This window comes from Vipera ursinii (genome assembly GCF_947247035.1).
Source record: "Vipera ursinii genome assembly, chromosome: Z".
NCBI classification, from domain to species: domain Eukaryota; kingdom Metazoa; phylum Chordata; class Lepidosauria; order Squamata; family Viperidae; genus Vipera; species Vipera ursinii.
In genome coordinates this window covers 70,864,369-70,878,820 of record NC_139517.1, presented here as the reverse complement: position 1 = coordinate 70,878,820, position 14,452 = coordinate 70,864,369, and the positions used below count along the sequence as shown (strand labels likewise).

General features: G+C 35.4%; 1 long non-coding RNA gene across 1 annotated transcript; it reads right to left on the bottom strand.

Moving 5' to 3' along the window:
- Positions 1-9,181: 9,181 nt before the first annotated feature.
- LOC310650246 lies at positions 9,182-13,716 on the bottom strand. The gene is made up of 3 exons (XR_014494334.1): positions 13,511-13,716; positions 11,413-11,532; positions 9,182-10,072 (listed from the first exon to the last, which is right to left on the bottom strand). It is a non-coding gene; the product is annotated as an uncharacterized lncRNA (long non-coding RNA).
- Positions 13,717-14,452: the final 736 nt, after the last annotated feature.

Sequence of the window (14,452 nt, the reverse complement as noted above, 5' to 3'; positions counted from 1 at the left end):
GTCAACATGGGGTCTTTCACTTGCTCTTCAAACAGCTTATATCCCAAAAGTAATTTATAAAACTTCCTTATTTGTTTAGAGTCCGGTCCCAATAATATTTTGTCCAATGCTGTTTCAGAGGTATATATCCCCCATTCATTTTTATCCTTCCTAAATCTCGATTGGATTTGTAAGTAGGCCCACCAATCGAGTTTTATACCTTGTAATTCTAGTTCATTCCTAAGTTTCAATTCCCCCTCCTCATTCAGAATATCCTTGTATGAGATTATGTTACCCAAATCAAACAGATTTGGGTAAACTATCGCTTCAAGGGTGGATAGCCAGACCGGTATTTTGGTGTAATTGTGAGATCTAATTTTTTTCCAAGTATTAAGTAGCGCTTGCCTGATCCGATGTCTTTGAAAATGCGAGAAAAGACCTTGTTTCTCCGTCCATCCATAGGAAAGCATGCCAGCCATATTGCAAATCGTGACCCTCTAAAGTTAATAGTCTTCTATTTCTCAAGATTACCCATTCTCTAATCCAGCTCAGGGCCACGGCATGGTAATATAATTCCCAGTCTGGCAATCCAAAACCCCCATTTTCCTTCGCGTCCTGTAAATATTTCAATTTAATTCTTGGTTTTTTCCCCTGCCAAATAAAATTTAGTGATAATTTATCCAAATTTCGAAAAAATTTAGAGTCGAGTTGAATTGGGATATTCTGAAACAGAAACAGGATTTTAGGCAGAATATTCATCTTAATGACAGCGATTCTTCCCAATAATGAGAGTTTTAGGTTTCCCCATCTTTCCAGATCACCTTTTATTTGGTTCACTACATTATCATAATTATCCTTTTTGAGTGAAGTGCATCTAGCCGTAATGTTAATCCCTAGATATTTTATTTTCTTGACTATTTCTATATCCATGATTCCGGCCAGATTACCTTTTTGTTTATTGGTCATATTTTTAACAATCATCTTGGTCTTATTTCTATTTATTCGCAGTCCGGCAACCTCACCATATTTAGATAATTCTTCCAATAGCTTTGGTCCCGTCTGACATGGATCCTCCATAATAAAAACCAGATCGTCCGCGAAAGCTTGCAATTTAAAGGTTTCCTTTTTAATGGTTAATCCTTTTATCTTTGGGTCGTTTCTTATAGTTCTCGTTAATACTTCAAGAGTCAATATAAACAGCAATGGTGATAAGGGGCAGCCTTGCCGTGTTCCCTTTTGAATTTGAAACTTGCTAGATGCTTCCCCATTAATAATTATTTTTGCTTCCTGATTGTCATAAATTGCCCTAATTATATTTATAAATTTTTCACCCATATTCATAAAGCTAAGCTGTTGGCACAAAAAAGACCATTTAACATTGTCAAATGCCTTTTGGGCGTCTAAGAAAAGTAATGCCATCTGTTGTTCGCTATGTAACTCATAGTACTCCAATGTATCTAATATTATTCTAATGTTGTGCTTAGTGTGTCTCTTAGCGAGAAAACCATTCTGATCTGCGTGTATGAAATCATTCAGAAATCGTTTCAATCGTTCCGCTATAATTGATGTAAATATCTTGTAGTCCGAGTTAAGAAGTGATATGGGTCTGTAATTTTGGATTAATGTATGGTCCGTGTTATCTTTCGGGATAAGGGTTATGTTTGCCTCTAGCCAAGATTTAGGCGTCCTTGCGCCTTCTAATACTGCGTTAAATACCTCCACTAGGGGTTGAGCTAGGATATTTTGTAATTCTTTATAAATTTCTGATGGAAGACCGTCGGGTCCCGATGCTTTATTATTCTTTTGTGCATTAATAGCTTTTATCACCTCAGATAGTCGAATTTCCTCGTTTAACATATTTCTGGTATCTTCTGTGACCTTGGGTAGTTTGGCTCTTTGAAAATATTCCTCCATTTTCTCCACACTTGCCTGACTATCTTCTTTGTATAAACGTTCATAAAATTCCTGGGCTATAATTTTTTTTTTCCTCCTGGTGGAATATTCTCCCTTCCTCATCTCGTAGTTCGTGAATCCAGTTTTTCCCCTTTTGTTTTCCCAATTTATATGCGAGCCACCGGCCCGGTTTATTTGCATTTTCAAAAAAATTTTGTTTCGTGTTTCTCAATTGTTGTGCTAATTTCTCTTTGTCTAGAATGTTAAGTTTAATCAGATCCATAGATTGCTTGATATTCTCTTTTTGTGGATCTTGTTGGAGTGTAACTTCTAAGCTCTTATATTCCTCTTCTAATCTTTCCCGTTGTTGTCTTTTCCCCTTATTTTTATATACCATATATGCCCTCGCTACCCCTCTCATCATTGCCTTAGCTGTATCCCAATTGTTTTGTACTGAGGTGTCTATAGCTTTATTTTCCTTAAAGAAAAAACTTAGTTCTCTCTCCATCTTAGATTTGAGTTCGTCTTCTTTTAAAATTGCTCTTTGAAGCGTCCATCTGGGTATTTTTTTGGAACCTTTCCAGATAAGTTTAATAGGATTGTGATCTGCCCAAGTACCTGTCGCTATATGTACCTCATCTATTTCTGAACTAATTTCTTTCGTCATCCATACCATGTCTATTCTAGACCATGAGTTATGTCGGTTGGAGTAATATGTATATTGTCTAGCCTTACGATTTCTTTCCCTCCAGACATCTTGGATATTTAGTTCCTCAGCCAAGTTGAGAAAAGATCTCGGTAGAGTTCTTCTCTTCTTTTTCCTAAGCGTCTTTCCCATATAATCCAAATTTATATCTAGGATAGCATTAAAATCTCCTATTAAACAAATCTCCTCATAATCAATGCTACATATCTTATTGTGAAGTGTTTTGAAAAATTGTTCTTGGTTATGGTTTGGGGCATATATCTCTACCATCATGACCTTCCTGTGATTTATTATAACCTCGACTATCAGTATTCTACCCTCTTTATCGTTATAAATTTGTTTTGCAGTCAATTTTGGGTTTACATATAGTGCCACTCCTCTCTTTTTCTTGTGTCGGTCTAAGGAAACGAATAGGTTCCCTATTCTTGGTTGTACTAACAAATATTTTTGTTGTTCCTTTATATGGACTTCTTGTATTGCCACGATATCCAATTGTTGGTGAATAAGCCTATTAAAAAATTTCCGCCTTTTCACTGGCGAATTCAATCCATTAATATTCACAGACATAATACTACACTCACCTCCCTTCATCTTACTTATTTCTGGTTTTTGTGGATCTCGTGATTCGGGGCTCTCTCTCTTCCTTGTCTCTAGTTCCATGTTTCTCTGTTAACTCACCGGATTTGTTCCTTCTATCCTCTGTAGCTAAGATCTTCCCATCCATTGCCACACGTATTGTATCTCTTTCTCTTACCTCCCTTCCATCTTGATCTTCTAAATCTACTTCCTCTTGGCTATGGAAGTGGCGTTTGTAAAAATCTTCTGCCTTCTCTATCGTGTCCAGTCTATGCCTTCTATCCTGCCACGTAACTAGGATACCCTCTGGAGTTAGCCATCTAAAGTTTACATTTTCTCTTATTAATTTAGATGTTAAGAATTGATAGCCGCGTCTCAGATCCCTCATCCTTTTAGGTATCTGTTTAAGGATGGTGATTGGTTGGCCCCGAAATTCTAATGGTTCCTCTCTAGATCTATGCAGAAGCTCATCCCGAATTTATTTTTTAACTAACCTTACATGTACTTCTTTTGGGAGGTTGTGTCTTCTCGCATAATTAGTTTGAACCCTGTATGTTTCATCAATTTCCGCCAGCATTTCCTCCTTCCCTACACCGAGTGCCTTTGCCATCAGTTCTGCCATCATGACCAACAGATCTTCCCCTCTTTTTTCTTGAACGTTTTGGAAGCGTAGATAATGAGCAGCCTTTTCTGCTTCCAGAAAAATGACTGTTGTTTCTAACTCCTTATTAGCCTGAAGGAGTGTTTCATTTAAATCATCTACTCTCTTTTCCTCTTTTTCCATTCTAGCTTCCATATCTTGAAGTCTTTGTTCATTTTTGACTAATTGTTGTTGAATCCCTTCAAATTTATCATCTATCGCTTGGATTTTCCCCTTTAATTCACCAGTGTCGTTTCTTATTTGGCCTATTTCTCTCTTCATCTCCTCGTGGTTTTTGGCCATTGCCTCGTGTAGGTTTTGCAAAAGGGCATGTAAATCTTTAAAGGAATTCGAGTTAGATCTTTCCCTTTGCAGCATATCCTCTATAGATTTCTGATTGGAGGGACTTGAGGCCATCCCCTGTCCCTGTGCTGCCGCCTTTTTGCCAGCGCTAGGCTTAGTTGCTCCCGAGATACTTGTCATGTTTCCCCAATTATAACAGCGTTTTATCAATGTGTAATACCCTGAGTCTTATATAAACCTTTTAACTCTATGACAAAAGATATATAAAACAGTTACCACCAGATACTTATTACCAACTAAGCAATTTATATAATAGAATTCTATAGTATGAATATATTCAAAGTCACGTTCTTCTTCTTTTTTTTTTTTCCCGTTTCCGGCGCAGAAATTGGCACCTTTTCCGTCTTCCTCTGCTGTCAAAGACCAGTAGGTGTCCCACTAAACAAACCTCCAGTTACTAAATTGCTATATCAAATGGCCGCCCGTGACAAGTAGAGTAGAATTTCAAAAGTTTCAAAAGTTCACAAATTCAAAATTTACCAGGATAGACCAGACTAGACCAAGCTGATCGCTTTCCACGCCCGACAATCCAGAGTTCAGTCTCTAAGGCTCCAAAGCTCAGACTTTGACCTGTTGTAGCTTATCTCCAGCTAGAATACAGTCATATAGTCTTCGGCTTTCTTTCCCTTGCTGTTTTTGCCAAACGCCTCCCTCAAGACTTCTATCGCCGCTTATTCCCTCTCCGTGAGGCTCCCACTTCGAACCAGTACCTCTTTCACAAGCGCTTCCTATTTAATATTCGGATACACTCTCCGTCAGCTCCGCTCTACCGTTGTCCCGCTGCTTACGTGCTAGCTCCGTCCCTCTGTCAGATCTTCATGTCGGCCATTACTGGCCTCCTTCTCCCCAGTTCGCTCGCATCAGACTTTCTCCGGATCTTCAACACGAACCGCCGCTCATGAAGGTTCTCCGGGCTGCCTGCAACTTCGGATGTCCCTACAGGACCTCCTGAAGCTCCGAAAAGCCCCCGCGAACACTGGGTGAGAGGTTGTGCGTGGAGAGAGCTCCGTTCACACAGCCGCCCGCTCTGACAGTAGGCTCCGCCCCCTAGAAGTACTTTGTTGATAGCATGGTAAGCTCAAAACAAATTAATCAATATAGAATGATACATTCAATAAGTAATATTTATCATGTTAACTGTTCAGAATGTTTTTCAGTTTAGGCCCCACTCTGTGCTAAGTTTTCATAAGCCTAGATAAGGGAGTTTAGACTGGAATACATAGCTTATTCATTTCCATTCACATATCAGATTTTTAAAACATGAATCAGAATGATAATTATTATATAAACTAAAGTTATTTTTAATCAAAATTAAAATTGCTATGTTCTAAGCTGGCGTGGCAAAACAAAGTACAAATTTGCATATAAAGAGTCTTAAGAGTTTATATAGCACTTTAAAGACAAGCCAATATTATGTCCAAGCACGTATTGTCAAGAAAATGCATGAAATGTTTACCAATTCCCTCTTTTTAAGCACACAGTAAAATTTAGTGTAGCAGCATAACTATCAGATACTAATCAAGGGCTCTTATTTATTGTTCCTGCTTATGATATGAGTAAGCATAATGGAAGATTTCCCTCATATAATGAAGAGCTATACAACTCTCATATTTATCACTAGGAAGAATTAGCAAATATGGAGTTTGAGTATTTTTAAAAAGTGAGAAGATGTGCTATTAATAGGAAAATAAGATCAGTAACCCATTATTTAAAGCAAACCTTAACAGTCACTATCTATTAAAAGGAGATCAACAAGTCTGTTTTCAGTAGCCAGATGGACTAAATAGTCCAAATGAACTCATTTACAATTCAGGCAATAATGTCACTGAATATTGTTACATAAAGTAGAAATTGCATTCTGAATAATTTAATTTCTAAAAACAAAAGTCATAAAAGACAAATGATTGTATATGTAAAAAAAGTCAAGGAGAAAAAGAAACAATTTATTAATTTTAGAAAGTCAAATGTACAGATACCAATAGAAATTCCCCAGAGTTCAACTTAAGATGGGTGGCTATATGAATGTTTTAAATAAATAACTGTTTATGTTTTTAAGTCAGTGAATATAACATTGGTGACAAAATCATAATATTCTACAGCAAAATTAAGTTAGCTATTAAGTTAGTGATATCACAAGCTGCAAAGCATAAATACAAATTTATTACATAAAATCTTATTTATATTTTAGTAGGGTGTAAGTACATAAATCTCATTAAATATTTACATTGTTGAATAAATGTTACATCATTATTTTAAAAGAATGCTATAATTCTATATGATGGTATATTAGAGTAAACATATATATCAAGATTATGATTCAGTCTCAGTTCCAACACGACCCAAAAGGTTTAGTTTATTACTTATTGGTCAGTCAAATGGCCATATCAAATAAATAGAATAAAATCATTCCGCATATTGACATACAAAAATATTCAATAAAATAATCAGATAATCCCCATGGCAATTAATCTCAAGGAGGAGTTAACTTTTATTTTCTATGAAGGCCTTTTCATACATTCCTCCAATTCTGTTCTAGATCTACCTTTAGCTGAACAAACTCATGGAATGGGAAGGACATTTAATCCCATGAAAATGTATCTATTCCTATGGAGGTAGAATACCATTGGATTAATGCATTTGTTTCATCTTCTCTAATTATAACTAAATATGGATCTGATTTGTTTTCATTTCTTATAGTTACTCAAAGGTTTTTGTAATCTGATTCTTCAAATAAGAATGTCTTATTTGATGTTCTTGAGTTGAAGTTTTCATAAAATCACCTAATTTTCATCTACAGAGGATTTAAGCATATAGAAGTATAAATTGGCTTAGCATCATTTGATAATACAAAGACCCAATTCCAAAGCTTGCTAAATCTAATTATTTAGATGTTAAATTGTGGAGTTAATTGACATTTAAGTGTTACTAGTCTTATGTGATTTGTAAATTATACTGTAATGATTGATAGTTTGTCTTTCTGTTTTAGAATAGTGCATTTAAACATGTTTATAAGTAGAATACTAAATGGTTATATTGTGCATAATTTTGAATTAAATAGTCAATAAATAATAAATGATTTTGATTAAACTACCTTTTACTTCAATAATATATGATTTTATTAGCTTTCATTACTCTGTATTAAATATATACTCAATGTTTTAATTACTATTATTGAAGAATAATTCATGGAACAAAGGATGCATACTAAATTTTATGAAGTGTACCGGATAAAATGTCTTTATCAAAACGTTATTCTGCATTTGGGGATTTTAACAAGTATTTGAAGAGAGATTTTAAAATCTGCATGGGAGGAATATGTTCCCATTCATCCCACTTAAATGTAATAAACAACATCTTCAGTTAGCCTTATGACATATATTAAATATATACATTTGACCCCATCTTTCCAAATTTAAATCATCACTTGATTTAAATGGCTTAATTGCCAATGATTTGATAATAATATTTTGCATTCATCAGATACATCAGATTGTTTGGTAAGAGGTGTGATTATTTTTTCTATTTTTTTCTACACATATGAGTATGTTCCTCCTGATTCTGTTTCTTTGTTTTTCACTAAAGCCACAATATCTAAAGTCTAAATGGGGCTTCTTTTTCAGGTTAGTCAACTAAAATATTTTCTTCAAAATCTGTTCTGTGGTTTGAATAATTTATAACTTAGTATTAATTAAGATTGATCAGCAAACTGATCAAATTAAATAAATATAAAAAGCTGGTATTTTCTTTGATATTAGTTAAGATAAGATAACCTTTATTGTCATTTTTTTACTGTGGGCACAACGGCACACATAAAAAATGAAATTTAGTTGCCCGCTGTCAAAGTGAAACATATACATGACACACACCTATACATACTATATAAAACATATGTATAGACCATGGGTTGGCAACCTGCAGCTCTTGAGCCACATGAGGCTCTTTCATCCTTCTACTGTGGCTCCCAGTCCTCCTCTGCCATTTGCAGTCCCACAAAAAAAAAGTGGGACTAAAAAGGTTCAATCAATCAATTCCAACTTTGCGAGATCTTTTTTTTCTGTGAGAAGTTGGAATTGATTGATTGAAGTTTTTTAGTCCCACTTTTTGTTTTTGGGACTGCCCACAAACTTCATTTGTTTGTGGGACTGCCCGCTAACTTCTTTTCTTTTTGGGACTGCACGTGGTGGCAGAGGAAGAGACGGAGGACTGCAGAGGTGGACCTGGAAAGAAGGTGCCGCATGGATCCGATCAGGGGTGCGGGGGAGGTTTTTCTGCCAAGCTTATACAGAGCTGGGAAAACTGGCTGGGTGGTGGGAGCTGCCAATGCCAGTGCCATGAGGCTTTGCAGAGCCCCTTGAGCGGCCTTGATCCTCCCTCCCTCCCCAGCCAGCCAACTACCATCACCAATCTCCTTACCTGGCCACCTGGCCTCACGCTCTTCTCCTTGTCCTCCTCATCCTCTGCACTCAATCGGCTGCTAGCAGCTTGGGTGGCTCTGCTCCATCCAAGTTGAAGAAAGCTGCTTTCTGCTGCACCTCTGCTTTCTTCAACTCGGACGAAGCAGAGCCACTCAAGCTGCTAGCAGCTGATTGAATGTGGAGGAGAGAGCGAGAGAGAGAGTGAAGGGAAGCGCAAGTGCCTGTCTCTGTCTCTCTCTCACTCTGTCTCTTTCACACACACACACACACAAACACACTGAGTGGGGGAAGAGGACTGGCAGACCAAGGGCAGGAGAGGAGCACTGGTGGAGAGCCAGCTGAATAAGAATGTCTGCGGTGTGTCAGCCATGGTGGTGTGCCTGAGATGCAGTGGGAGTCTTAAGGCAGCTGTGTTCATTTGTCCCATTCCGTTCAAGCCGGTTCCTCTTCTCGATCCCTGTGACAGCAAGATAGAAAAACTTGTGTGTGAGTGTGTGTGCGCGTGCACATGTGTGGGTGCGTGTGGGCGCTCGGACCGGATTAATGAATGAATGGGCAGAAAGAGAGGGGGGGGGAGAGAAGGAGAGAGAAAGAGGGAGAGAGGAATATGAATATATGTGGTTGTCCTTACTGGACTTTTAGTAAAGAACATTTAATGAAATATTTTGATTTTTAATTAAGAGATGAGACATGGGGATAATTATGCTATATTTAAAGATGGTAGATAGGCTACTAAAATTGTTTTTACATGTTGGGATGAAGGAGAAAGGGTTTTTTTCCCTCTTTCTCCTGTCCTTTTCTCCCCCCCCCTGCAATTTTTTTCTTTTCTATTTTTCTATTTGTAGTTTTTATAGTTTGCATTTATTTCATAAATACGAGGAAGTCTCAAATAGACACCGAGTATTTTATTTTAAAGTAACCTTTGACCCAGCATCTTTTTTTTTTGGAGTTCAAAATGCTTTTGTTGCATGCAGAAATAAAAATTTGTTTTCTTTGTAGCAGTTCATTGATTTCATAAATGAAATACACTATAGTTTTTTTATATAAATAGCATAAAGGTAAAAAACGATATATGCAGTGTTATCTTCATTTTAGATGTCAAAAGGTTTTTGTAGCTCTCAGTGTTTTCTTTTCTATGGGAAACGGGTCCAAATGGTTCTTTTGAGTGCTTAGGGTTGCTGACCCTTGGTATAGATCGACACCCCTACGTATACATAACAAATAAATATTAAACACTGTCCATCTTGACTGTATAACAGAAGGAGGAAGCTTGAGAGTTCACAAGGTTAATGCTGTATGGAATGAAACTATAGCTGAATCTGGATGTTCTGCTACGGATACCACAAAGCCTCCTCCCGGAAGGTAACAAGGAAAACAGTTCATGAAGAGGATGTGTAGTATAGCTTAAACATCTATAGCCTCTGAAAATACTCATTCATATGACCATCTAGAATATTGTAATAATTCGGCTGTTCTGGAAGGCTTTTATGATTTGATTTTCTATAGGTAATAAAACGAAAGAATTAAACAGATTGTGTTGTCAATAAAAAAAGTGAATACTATCCTTATATAATTTTGAAATAAAAAAATACAAAGTGCTTACACAGATCACAGGTTTTGATGTAGAATATACTATGTAAAGTTTAAAGTCTCAAATTTTATCTTAGGTTTCCATTAATTGGGGGAAGGTTTCAGAGGGGGGTGGGAAGAGAGAGAGAGAGAATATATTATATTATACCATACCATATTATATTATAGTTATATTACAGATCATTTTAAAATGTTCAATCACATAACACCAAATGTATAAAGAGATTACCATTGTTACCATTATTTCTCCTTCATTTTTACTTATGACAGCTTATGGTCTGGTGTTCCATTTGAGCTTGGATGTGAGGGTTAATTTGATTTTGGTTTTACCTTTTGACTTCAAAACAGACAGAAAGCCAGAATGCAAAATGACAAAAAAAAATGGCATATAGTACTTTTGAGTGTCATTTTATCACCTTCCACAGGTACTGTACATGGGCTTCTATTATGAATACAAAAGAGGTGAAGAAGACTATTTAAAGTTTTTTTTTAAGTGACATTTTGTCCAAAAGATGTCTTCGATGCTGGTCAAAGTGGTAGATAGCTATCTGTGGTTTGCAGTGTAATCAGGCAACAAACAGATACTATAGTATGGTTATTGCCACATGTTTATTTTTGGCTCGATGCATTATATGAATATACACTCTGTAGTTCAAGCTGTGTTATTCAAATTGTAATAAGAGCTACTAATTTATTTTTGTGTCATTGCACCAACCTCTGAAAATGAAACAGTGAATCTCAGTTTGTCTATATATTCAAATACAATAGCAAACCAAAGTCCAACTCTTTCAAACCTTATTTGCTCATTACCAGTCCTTGTCTCATTTCTTTATAATTTTAGGTTTTGTGACAGGATGATCCTCTTCCTCCTCATTATTATTTAGCATTATTAGTTTGTTTCCTGGAAGACCAGAATTGTTTAATATACATGGCAGAAATGTTTAACAACACATATGCCATAAGCTCAAACTTACAAATGAGCTCAATAATACCTAAATCAAGGGATATTCTATTATTAATAGAATTTAGAATTTTAAGCTTGATAAATTAAAATAATGGTAAAATTTATATTTGATAAATCAGGAAATCAATGGAGTCATATGACAACACTAATAGTTATTATATGATTTTGAGGAATGTGCAGCACTTACCTTAATGAAACATGTTCCATTTTATTGGATGATACATTTTTATTGTCATTTTACTATTTTTATTTTAATTTTCTTTAGGCTAAGAATGAAAAGACTTACTCTTTGTGGTCACAAGCCTGTATCCTCTTATTCTGCTTTTCCCCATTCTCCTTTGCAGAAGAGTACTTATTTTACCATTACAGGCAATACAGTTGTGGTTGTCATCTTCATTCAAGGTGCCTGAAAAATGAAGAGGGATGATGCATGCATTTAATATACTGGAATTATTTATTATGCACATAAACTTCTGTGGGGTTCTTTAATTTTTTTTTGGGGGGGGCAATAATGTTATAAACATCTGACCTAAATACTGTTTAGGTCCACCTAAGTATGCAATGAATTACATTGGGATGGTCTTAATGAAGCAACTCATACAACACCAATTGAATAATGTTCCTAAAAGCTTCATTAAAAATTAAAATGGAAAGGATCAGGATAATGGCTCAGCTAAGTACCTTCTGTGAATATTTTAATATTTCATCTGAAATCAAACAAGGTTAATGGTACTTGCCAACTTTGCCTATGGTTTTTAGCTGTCATGAAGACTGATTTATATGCTCATCAAGGCTTGGCATAGGCCAGAGATATGAATATGAATGGATCTAAAACAGTTTGTCACCATATGCATATTTAGTCTCTTTTATTATAATATCTGTCTCATTCCAGAAGGTTTGAAAACACCTATTTAATCACATGAGATGAATCTCTTGAATTGCTGCTGTATTCCAATTAATGCTTAATTCATTATCTTTTTCTAAGTGGATAATTGGTAATTTTGAGAGACACAGATCTAAGAGATCTGCCCTTTAAAATTCATCCCATTCCTTGCCATGGTTCATTTTCATTAGTACACTATAATAGAACAAGTACTATTGGTGTTTTATACAATGAGATATCCTTCTAAAATGTGTATCTCATTTACTACTAAAAATTGTGACTTTGAACTCATCATTTGAATAGATTTCTCAAAATAATAGGATCATTTGATTCTGGATTAACAGTTGTCTTCTTATATTTTATAATATAGTAATATACATAATTCTTATTTTTACAATATATGTTTATGAAGCAATAGAGCTGCTTCATAAACTATATTATCCATAAAAAGCAATTTCCAAATATGAATGATAACAAGGCTTAGAATTGGTTAAAAATAAAATAATATAGGAACAATAAAAGAATATATGTAGCTCAGAACAGGACGATTCTTGGTGTGCTCTAAGCTTGGTGGTTTCCTTGTAGATACAATCTGGAAATGAAACAGCTGCAGGAAAGCATCAAGGCCCGAAACTAGTAAAATCCCAATAATACAAATACAATAAATGTAGTATGTTGAGGAACACACACACACACACACAATCAGATCATCATTCATGTAAGTTCATACATTGCCCTGCCTTTACCAGTTGCTGACGATAAAGCCATATTTTAAATACTTTCCTGAAGCCAGCAGAATCAGAAACAAATGGATCCATTGTAAAATATGATAGTCTTGTAAATAGGTTTTTATTGTGTATATCTAGAACAAAAATCTCTGTGTTGAATCATCATGGATTATTTTATGCCAGAAATTTGTAACATCAGTTCCCACATCAAGAAATTCCTATGTAGGAACTGGGTAACTGGAAGAATTTTAACATGTAGAATGAATTTTTTCAAGAGACAAACTGTCTGAAGATTGACTAAAATTAATTTGCATAATATCCTTCTGCTACAACTGGAAACACTTTTTTAAAAAAGTCTTTAAAGAAATGGCTGGATAGAAATAGGTAATCTTAGTTCTTTTAAAGGCTTTTCTTGGTCCTACCAGTTGAAATGTTCTGATAACATTATGTTAAAATAAAAGTATTCAATATATTTTTGTATCCATCGTGCCAGCTACCTCTTTGGTAAATTACCTTTTTTTGGCATTTATTTGCAATGTTTGCAAGCATGGTCCTTCACTTAGCTTTGTTATCATATAGTAGAAAAACAAGTACAGGAAGGTGCTGCATGTCCATAATTTCTAGAAAGATAGACCTTGAAAACATACTGGAACAAATTTCTATCCTTATTATGAATACAGATTCTGAAAGGGTTTCCTGTTTCTGACAACATGTGGTTCATGATTTGAAAAGAAGCCTCATGACACAATATGCACACAAATACTGTAACTTACCATTCTAAAAACGTGGTGCAGGGAATTATTTTATTTTGTTACTGTCTTCATTTGTTCTTTAGGTCTGTTGGTAGATTTGCTTTGTGATATGTAATATGATTGAGGAAACCAAAAGCCAACATCCAATAAATATGCTCCTCAGGTTTTAGATGATTGTGCTAGTGGTCTGGTGGGAAATCCAATTATTTTCTGGTGCTGGTACCAACAAGCAGGGAGGATGGCCTTGACACAGAGAGAAATTTGTTGCCAAGGCAACAAACAAATAAATATGACTTAAGCTGATACAAAAATAGAGATTTGTAAAAGATCTCTAAGACAGGCACCTCCTAATTCAGATAAAAGAGGGGAAGTACATTTAGATTTGCAAGATACTGTTACTAAGAAATAATGTTGGGTTCACATGGCATGTTTCTTGATCTGATCTGGTCTACCTTGTAAAGTTGATATATTTCTATACTCGGGTTTCTGCTAAGAGCTAGCCAAAAGAACCAGGAGTTTCCTCTTCCACAAGAGAGATGGATTGTTTTTGATGGTCTTGCACAGGTAGAATACTTTCTGCAATAATTTAAGTATAAATTTTAACTTTCTAGTCATTAAAAACAGGTTACAGGAAAAAGGAGAGAGTAATAGACATTCCTCAAAATAAAAACCACATATGATAATTCTTTGTGTAATGGCAATATAAATTACAATATTTAAAAGATTTATCAAACAACTGTAGCTCTTTCATGAGGGGAAAATAGCTATCCAACCTATCCAAACTAAGTGGAGTAACAATTACCCGAATAGAAATGATTTAATTCAAGAAAATTGCAGCTTTTCTTGAATTAAAAGGAACCTGAAAGAAATGGTGAAAGATACTCAATCACTTGAAAGGTTGCCTCCCCATTCCTTCTGCAGGTTTAGCTGTCTCTAATCTGACAGTTGCCTACTTTAAACATC